The sequence below is a fragment of the Aegilops tauschii genome, chromosome 4 (assembly GCF_002575655.3).
Source record: "Aegilops tauschii subsp. strangulata cultivar AL8/78 chromosome 4, Aet v6.0, whole genome shotgun sequence".
Lineage (NCBI taxonomy): Eukaryota > Viridiplantae > Streptophyta > Magnoliopsida > Poales > Poaceae > Aegilops > Aegilops tauschii.
Genome location: NC_053038.3, coordinates 361,530,773 through 361,538,544, shown reverse-complemented (window position 1 = coordinate 361,538,544; position 7,772 = coordinate 361,530,773). Strand labels below are relative to the sequence as shown.

Sequence of the window (7,772 nt, the reverse complement as noted above, 5' to 3'; positions counted from 1 at the left end):
GTGGTTCTATTTTTTTTCCTCACTTTAAAAGGACCGCGGGTTGAATACCGTAAACTATAGGGATTTATTTGCAAAATTCCTAAACGAAACGTTTTCTTACTTAAGAAAGGACTGCGGGTTGAATACTGAAAAGTACAGGGACGTTTCTGAAAAAAGCCACGACGGTCGGACAGAAGCAATAGCCGCTTTATTAGCCTGTTGGCCGAACGCGTCGGCTCCATGGAGCCAGCTTCAGAAGCGGAGGCCTCGTGACGTGCAAATTCGTGGAGCGAGGGAAGTCCAGCTTCACGAAATACAGAAGTAGGAGTTCGTTTAAATTACATCCCGCTGCCACCCCGAAGTGCCTGCCGAACCGTTTTCTTCTTTGTTCGCAGCCCAGCCTGGTGGGCCCGACCACAGCGGCTAGCGCAACTCCTCTCCTATGCCTGCCGAACGCTGCTGGCTCCGCTGGGAAGCTGGCTTGCGCTGCTCCGTCGAGAAGCTGGCCCCGTCGGGAAGCTGGAGCACTTCCGAACGGGGCCTTATTAACTAGCAAAATGATCTGTGTGTTGCAACGGAAAAATAAGTGTCATCTATGAAATTGGGGTCTCCTTTTGTCATGACAAACTGACTCATGTTCAATGCTTTAATTACATAAAAGATAGGTCAATTGAGATTTGGGAGTAATTTTAATTATATCATCCAGGCCCTAAAAAAATACTATTATGTATGCCACGTGGTGATTTCACATTTTACTTCACTTCGCTTTTTTTTAACTGTGCTTCATTTAGGCTTTTTCATTAATCTGAAAAGTCACTTTGGAACGCGGGCACATTTTAGTCGTTTTTAGAAACATATTTTTATCCCAAAAGTCAAAAAATGTAGTATATTTGTGTGAATTTCCAGCGAAATTCGTGTTCGTATGCGAAAGATTAAAAGGAAGACAAACATGCAAGAAAAACAAATATTTTTTCGCTGGATTTTTTGTTTACTTTTAATGAAATTTGGCATGTACTCGGATTTTCATATTTGTCAGGTTTATTATCCTTTTTTATTTTTTTGGTGGCGACGTTGCTCTAGTCGCGCACATACATTTGTTTCTACTTTTATGGATGTGCACACGTATTTTTCCTTGCAAATATTGGGCGTACACATGCATTTTTTCAAACCAGCCACCATGCAGCACCATCCCAGGCCGTGCCTACATTCACGTTTTATTAGAGAAATCCAATCTGCTTTATTTTTTAGGGGCAATCAACTTTAATTAAGAGCCATGCATGACTGTGCTGGGCCAGGATGGCCGGGCTTGTCCGCGAGCGCTGTGCTGGGCCTTGGAGGTCATGCGGCCCACACGAGCAAGCATGGGAGGTTTGGTCGTCGTTCTCCTCAAACGAGGGCAGATGCGGGAGGTGGCTTGCGGCGGCGCTGGAGGCAAACTCCGACGGGGACGGCGAGGGGCGGTGCGGATCTACCGCGTGAGTGGCGGGGATGAGTTGCCCGCGGCCGGATCTCGCGGGATCCGAGCACGGACGACTCGTGGCGGCGGCTGTGGATCTCCTGGCGTCCTGAAGAGAGGGAGATGTGAGGAAGAGAGAAGAAGGAAGGGAGGGAGAGATCCGCTGCTCATCTGCTGGTCTGGCAAGGGTCCAGTCGCCGGCGGCGAGGCGAGGCGGAGGAGGTCCGACCGTCGCGGTCTGCCGCAGTAGGGAGCTCGAGGGGGAGCTCGGGGAAGTACTGGACTGCGGATTCAATTACCCAGAAATAGACGGGCTTTTTCGCAAAAAGCGCGACCACGGTGAGCAGGTGTGCAGAAGCACTAATTGCTTTATTATTAATAAGGAAAGACTATGCACAAATGCCCGTTACAACGGGAGAAAAATAATGAGGTGCTGATGTTAAAAGCGATGTACCAATTGAGAATGATTATGCACAGAACTGACTGAAGGAGAGAACTTAATGGGACATATCCTATGCATCTGGGAGAGTTCGTGTATCCATGCATCTATCTTCTCTTGGTCTTCTGATCACAATCTAACAAAAATATGATCGCAAGCACATGTGGTCTGATTAGTATGTATGCGAGTCCTTTTGAAGTTGCAGGTCCTCGTCGACGGCTGGTGTACAACAGCCGCCACCGGGGCCGGGCCGCCACGCAGGCCGATCTTCGGGAGGTGAATTAAGTCTGACGGACCTTCACAAGAGGCTCTTGCAAGCAACAAAATTCAGGTTTCGCAAGCATGCATGCTCGACTGCCCATGAAAAAAATATGATCGCAAGCACATATGGTCTGATTAGTATGTACGCGAGTCCTTTTGCAGTTGTAGGTCCTCGTCGCCGGCTGGTGTACAACAGCCGCCGCCGGGGCTGGGCCGCCATGCAGGCCGCTCCTCACCAATGCAGAACCGATTTAACCGGGTGTGTTTTTCTTCCCTTGGCTTATAATCTCAAGAGTGGTTGCTTATTGCCCAACTTGTTGATTTGTCAGGCATTGCTAAAGTATATAAATTGATAAAATACATTGTAAGAGAGCAATGTGGGACTATTTTTAATGTATAAATGAACATGAAATGGTTAATTCGCTATATTGCCTCGCATGAGCTTTGCCGTAACCACATTTTGCCGTCCAACTTTCTTGGGCCGGATCTAGTTGGAGAAGCCCAGCCCTGTATCCAAGTAGAGCCGAGAGCAGAGCCGTAGAGCAGTGGCGTGTACACGCGGAGCTACCGAGAGCCACAAGCTGGAAGCAAGTGAGCTGAGCGCAGGCGGGCGGACGCAATGATGATGGTGGTGGCGACTGCGAGCCCCGGCGGGCCGGAGGCGCTGCAGGTGCGCGAGGTCGAGGATCTCTCGGCGCCGGGGGAGGGCAAGCTGCTTGTCAGGGTGGCCGCTGCCGGCGTCAATCGCGACGACACGGTCCAGCGGCAGGGCCGGTACTCGCCGCCGTCTGGCGCCTCGCCCTACCCGGGGCTTGAGTGCTCCGGCACCATCGTCGCACTCGGGGCCAACGCCCCCCGCGCTGGGCCGTCGACACCAGGTGCCAAGCGTGCCCCCATGGTGAATTTGCTGATGGCCGCTGCTGCTCTGAACCTCATTTTTTTTGCATATGATGTAGCATTTGCAGGTGTACACGCTGCTTACCGGCGGCGGGTATGCGGAGAAGGTTGTGGTTCCGGCGGGGCAGCTTCTACCGACGACAGAGGGGGGGTTGCTGACTGACAGCCGCCAGCTTGCGCGAGGTGGCCTGCACCGTCTGGTCCACCGTCTTCATGCCAGTCCCCTCTCCCCCGGTGAATCCTTCCTTGTAAGAAAATCTCTCTTGCTAATTTTTTCTCCATGTGATGATTGCAAACGGCTAGCAATTCACTGCACTTGCTTCTTCTTTGGACTGGGACTGGCTGTAAATCTCTTACACTGAGCACCTGAGTTGGAATCTCGTATATCTTTTGTTAGAACAAAATGCCTCGACTAACTGAGAAATAACAAAGTAAATGATGCTTACCCAAATGTAGTGTGAACTACGTTACCACAGTTACTCATATGCAAAATGAGGGGAAACGTCCTAGACTCCTGGCTATATTTATTCCTGATGATTGGGTATCTTTAATGTATGCAGATCCATGGTGGATCTAGTGGAATTAGTACATTCACTATACAGAATGCAAAACACCTTGGAAATGTACACACATGAGACATCATTCTTTGTAAGTAACAGTAGCAGCAAAAATCTGCTAGTTCTAAATTTGAAGGTTGCAAATGTATACATTCAGATACACCGATCGATGTGTTAATGTTGCAGAGACAACATCTCTACTGCTCTGGCACTTTTGAGTGTCTGCACCAACCTTTAGGAATTGCAGCTGGGCTAAAGAAAAGCTAAATAACAAACCACGAAGTAAGTATAATAAGCACATACATTTTTTTATACATTTTACCTTCATACATCAACACAAAATTGATGTATACTATGGTTGTTATGTAGCCATGGCCATCATACAAAACCACGATGCAAAAAAGAATGAGGTTCATCATTTATATTCCAAGATATGAGAATAAAAAGACCAATTCACACAAAAGTTCATTGGGAATGAATTTATAAAATTAGCTGGGAACTGCTAGAGTTTGTCTGCTAGTTCACTTTTCATAAAATTTCCCCCTGATTCAGTCACTGACGAGCGATTTTATAACAAAAAACTAAATTTACAGACTTGATGCATGTATAAAAAATAATACACCATGAGGCTTTTCTGTTCATTAGGTTCACATCACAAGAAAACAGAACTGAACATATACTAAAACTAAAACTAAAGAGTAGTTTAACTACCAAACTGTACTGCTAAGTTTCATTTTGTTCCAAACAGTGTGCCAATTCACATGGACTAAGCTTATATGTGGTACTTCCAACCCACAAACTAAACAGATTTCTTACTTCAGATCATACTTTTTGTAAGAACCCTAACCAATGCTGCTTTGGTTTTACAACTTTCTTTACTTCTAACATCCAAATCAAACTGTTGTTTAACACATGTTTGATGTATAGACGCACCCTAGAAAAATCCTACATTTACTTTCTCGTAGAATTGCATTTTTCTGGTTGTAAAAATAGGGTGAGCAGCAACTTTCTTGTCAACATGATGGCCTCCTGAAAATAATTGAGACCTGTCAATCACTTATTTGTGAACTCTGTGTCTTCTCTCGATGATAAGTGAGCGACTTTTTCCTTAGAGATTCCCTCCCCATTGGCATTAACTTGTATAGCACAAATTCCCTTCCCAATATACTCGCAATGCATAGATAGTCCCTCCTAATCATTTTGTGTTTGTCTTTTGTCACGATTCAGATTCAGATGGAATTTCCGACATCAGAGACACGTATTTTGTTAATCAGGTGCTGAAGGTATGATCGGGAAACAAAGAACATATGTAACTTAATAATTAGCAGTTTCATTTTGATATACTGTGCGAAAACACTTATTTTCCAGGAATCTAGCTTCATGTAAACATGCAGAGTTGTTTTTAAACATCCAATTTGTACAATTGCAGAAACAATCAATCCTCTCCGCTTGAAGGTAGGTTATGCACACAGATTTGTTCTTACCTTGCAAGCATCGTTGGACGAAGACAGTAGGCATGATCATGGACAAACGCAGTGAGTGCTCAACCCATCTGTGCATATGCTGCACTTCATGCCCCCGTTCCGCTGCCATCCTTATTTTGCCTCTCCTGGATCTGGCTCCCCAGAGTGTCGTCTTGCTGTCCCTCCCCAGGTTGCCTCGATCTTGCAGGAGAGGAGCACGGGAGGGCGGTGGCTGGAGTCGGCAGTGGCTGAAGGGAACGCTTGAGAAGGGGATGCAATGGAACTGTGAAGGGCGGGTCGGCGAGGAATCCCGCACAGCGCGACACATGGGCGAGCAGCGAAGGAGGTTTGGGGTGGCGCCCGAAAATATTGGAAGGGGATGGGGAGGTGGCGGATGGTTGGAGAAGAAGACCGGCCGCGCGGCCGCGCATGGCGGCGGCGGCTGTGCCGTACCCGTACGCGAGGAGGAGAGCCCGTGGTCGTGCATGTGTGTGGTCTTTGTTTAGCAATTCAAAATAGCACTGCGGGTAGAATAATAAACAATGCAGGGATCTTTTTGTAAGTACGAAACGTTTTTTCGATTGACCACTTAAAATAGGACTGTAGGTTGAATTCTTAGAAACAGAGGGACTTTTTTGCAAAATCGCTAGCGACGACGACCAGAAACCCAATTCTCTTTATTATTAGGTTATTATTAGGGAAAGAAAAGACTAGCGTGCTTAAACCTGCACACTGAAACTATCTTTTGGAGATTATTTTGTCTGCCATGTGTAATTTTGGTTGATGTTTAGCCTGTTGTGCTTAACATGCTTCTTGATGTATCTACACAGGACAATTTTGGGAACGACTGCTGTTTTCCATCAATGTTAGTTTCATCCCATGGCTTATATCTGCTTATTGTTCAGGATATCCGTAGCTAGTACTATATAGGCCAGCGGCTGATAAGGGACTAATCGGTGAATCGGACTTTTAACTGAATATATCCGCAACCCATTTTTCCTTAGGTTAACTAGGGTCATATGTAATATATCTGAGGCTACATAGCAACATAACTGTACTTAATGTCTAAATATGCAATCCTAGGCTACATAGCAACAAGGAAGAGTGTTACATTAATGTTCTAATGATGTCTAGATATACGTAGAAGAGCAGCAACAGCAACAACACAACCCTGTTTGGATACTCAACTTAGCTAGAGGTTAGAGTTAGTTTCTAGCTCATTACTAACCCTGAACTAACTCCATCCAAAGAGTTGTTTGGATGGCAGGGTTAGATTGACAATAAATGCGCTAGGAGAAATAGCTCCAATTAGCACCTCTTGGGTTGGATACTTGTTTTTTTGGGTGGGTTATAGATGCAGCTAGCTCAAACTAGCCCTCATGTTTAGATATACTTTAGGGCTATTTGAGCCCGAACTAGCTCAAACTAACTGTAACCCGTGGATACAGCAGTAGATAATTTTTAAGCATGAACTAAACTCCTTCTGGCCCATAATATAAGATGTTAATTCATCTAATATGTGAGTATATTGGATGTTATAAGATGCTCCCTCCATTCCTAAATATTTGTCTTTTTAGAGATTTCAAATGGACTACCATATACGGATGTATATAGACATATTATAAAAGAGTGTTGTACTACATCATTGTGCAATTGTTGTTTAGCTTCTAATATTAACTTGGTGCTTTTAGGTACATATGTCATTGGTAAAGATCCACGTTTCGACCCTTTCTGCGTATGGGGCAATGAGATATCGATGAACCAGCATCAAGTGAGGAAGCTGATAAAGATTGTTAGTAAAATGGGTCCAAAGATGGCAATTAAACTATTTGTTTACACTTTATCCAAGACAACAACGAACTGCAGGATGGTAAGTAAGAACTCTGCAGCCTTCTTTTTACTGCCCATAATGAGTTGTGTTAGATGACAATGTCTGAAACCTTATTCCTTTGCAGTGGTTGCCAAAGCAGTTTACTCAAGATTACCTCTCAAACTACATGATTGGTGGGCATGCAAAGGTTAAAGTATTTCTACCAGAACACGATGATTATCTAGATGTTTTCATGAATATCGTGAAGGATGGGCGGTCGGCCATCACAAGGGGTTGGACTAGAGTCGTGCGTGCCTTCTGCATGGAGGAGGGCACAATATGGGCATTCCGCTTCACCTTGTTCAACAACCAGAATATATTTCGCCTCTTTCTTTACCGTCTTTAATAGTACAAGTATACAATTATGGTTCATCATTCTTTATTTGGTTCTTATGTAATTCTTGAACATATGTATCTATGAATCGAATAATGCATTGGTTGTTTGAACCTGATGGATATGAATAAACTTGTAGCATACATTCAAATTCAAATCCAAATCCGGTACAATTTGGAAAAGCAGCAATTAAATTACGGTGAAATTACGCTCTCCAGGTTGTTACGGCACACACGGTTGGTAAAACACATACGTTTGTGATATGCACAATAATCCGAGACGGTTCACAGAAAGGAAACGTGTGCAAGCATGCACACAGTTGCCGTTTGCAAACCATGTGCGATGTCAGACAATATCACAAACGGTGCGGGCAAACTAAACGTTTGTGTTAGTTGCCTTATCGTACACGATTCGCAACCATGAACTGTTTCTGATCAAGTATGCATCGTAAATGTTGCACCATAGAATAGCGTGTGCGATAGTTGTCGTGTACGACGATGTTACGACAGCCCGACA

General features: G+C 44.8%; 1 long non-coding RNA gene across 3 annotated transcripts; it reads left to right on the top strand.

Moving 5' to 3' along the window:
• The first annotated feature begins 2,674 nt into the window (after window positions 1-2,674).
• Window positions 2,675-7,407, top strand: LOC109739361 (uncharacterized). 3 transcript variants are annotated; one of them, XR_012182173.1, is made up of 9 exons: window positions 2,675-3,013; window positions 3,092-3,280; window positions 3,593-3,680; window positions 3,776-3,871; window positions 4,817-4,872; window positions 5,019-5,124; window positions 5,217-5,917; window positions 6,744-6,922; window positions 7,008-7,407. It is a non-coding gene; the product is annotated as an uncharacterized lncRNA (long non-coding RNA). The 3 variants fall into 3 exon arrangements; XR_012182174.1 differs by lacking the exons at window positions 3,593-3,680; window positions 3,776-3,871 and having other exon boundaries at window positions 5,243-5,917; XR_006662746.2 differs by lacking the exons at window positions 3,593-3,680; window positions 3,776-3,871; window positions 6,744-6,922; window positions 7,008-7,407 and having other exon boundaries at window positions 5,217-5,896.
• Window positions 7,408-7,772: the final 365 nt, after the last annotated feature.